A 1,883-nucleotide genomic window follows, 5' to 3' on the forward strand; every position below is an offset into this window, starting at 1 on the left:
GAGTTAATATAATCATTTTCATACATGATGAATTACTTGCCTCAGAGAGAGCAGAGAAACACAATAAATGCTGTCATTGCTTTTGGAAGTGGATGCTTGCATGTTTGGGAACGCTGTTGTGTTACAGTTCTGGGAAGCAGTTATACAGAAATAGTACTTTGATGAGAGACTTTGCTCAGGCATTTCAGAACGACCTAAACAACATTTCAGATGCAGTGCAACGAGATCGGTCCACTGGTTAGTCAAGTTATTCCGTCCCATCGTGCAAAGTCACATGAGTTTTTTTGATGCGCATGGTGGAATTTATTCTGTAAATGTGTTTCCATCGCTTTTTCTTATCGGATAAAAAAAAAATTATCCTACTCAATTGTGCGCTTAAGTTTTTGTATGCGTATTTGTAGAATTTATGCGCATCTTGGCGTTTCCATCCAGCGTTTATTATGCGATATTCCAAAATTCACATAAAAATAGGTGGATGGAAACAGCAGTGACAGATCAGTCAACTGTCCCGAGCGTCTTTCACACTGGCCTCATGCCTCTATCAGTCACTACCTGACCTGGTCATGATCAAATATGTTAGCTTTGCTTGGCAGCATAAAGGAAAAGTATGCAATTATTTGTCAATTTAACTAACTGAAAACGAAAGTACATGAGGGGTGTTGAAAGATTTAATATCCTGTGGCTCCCTCTAGTGGACTGCAGTTGTCCTCTAGAGAGGACATTTTGCTCAGCCAATGCAAATCTATGGGAAACCTTTGATTTTTGATAAATATTTATACGAAAACTGTAAGTATCATCAGTTAGAAAAGATATAGAAACAAACTACAGATAAGGTCCAAGGTCTCTGACAAGTTTGGTGCCTGTAGCATTAAAGCCCTGGGAGGAGATACAGTACAGTTGAAAATTCTTGGTCTCAGAAGAATAAGAAGTATAAATACTATAACAGTATGTTGGCTTTCTCAAGCCAACATAACTAGCTAATAACTTAAGTTCTGTTAGTGTGGTGGATCAGTGAATGTGGGAGAATAGGAGAGATAACACAGATACTGTGTATGTGTGTGTCTGTGTGCATCAGTTAAATGGAATGCAATGTTTATATCTCCTAGTTTCAGATGATGAGAGAGATGAGAACTCCTGGCCAGCCTTGTGGACAAAGTCAGGCTAGGAAATTTAAAAATAGGCACTCTTAAATGCGCATTGAAAATTGCCAGCTGATAAAACCTGTGCTCCAGGGACCATATTCTTAAGAGAAAATGTAACTGGCGGAGTTAAATGATTAACACTAAACAGTAGAAAATCAGTCCAGTCTCTCCAGCTGTAAATGTCATTGGCTGTTAAATTCTTCTGTTGCTTATAATAAATTGACATCACATAAGCAGTCTTTTAGAATGCTCTCAGTTACATGTAGATGCATGTTGTATGCATTAGTGAGTGTGGTGGTGATAGGGTGTCGCTTTGGGACGCTGAGTAGCTATGAGGCTGCGGGAAAAATCAGAGTATACCCACTACAAAAAACTAGACTACACCACTGCATTAGAATCGTTAGAAGACAGAATCGCGATTCATATATGAATAGATTTTTACGTGCACCTCTAGTTTCCTCTTCTCTAAAGCAACGCAGGCCTCGCCCCCTTTGCTGCATGTTCCCGGGGGCGGGGTTTATCTAGGTTTGTTACGTCACGAACACGGGAAGTAACTCGTTGTAGTCCCTTACCAGCCGTTTTTGTAGGCATTAAACTGCCAGAATTTTAAAAGACGATATCTCCGTTTGCATTGACCTTTCAGCTTCGTAACTATGCAGATATTATTTATGCTCAAACAGCAACGTTACACACTAACTAACGTTAAAAAAGTGAAATCGCAATCAACCACCCCTTTAAAGG

General features: G+C 39.5%; 1 pseudogene; it reads right to left on the reverse strand.

Moving 5' to 3' along the window:
* LOC107702615 (uncharacterized) overlaps positions 1-1,883 on the reverse strand; it is a 14,844-nt pseudogene that overhangs the window by 7,348 nt on the left and 5,613 nt on the right.

Source organism: Sinocyclocheilus anshuiensis, unplaced genomic scaffold, assembly GCF_001515605.1.
Source record: "Sinocyclocheilus anshuiensis isolate Anshui unplaced genomic scaffold, SAMN03320099.WGS_v1.1 scaffold802, whole genome shotgun sequence".
NCBI classification, from domain to species: Eukaryota; Metazoa; Chordata; class Actinopteri; order Cypriniformes; family Cyprinidae; genus Sinocyclocheilus; species Sinocyclocheilus anshuiensis.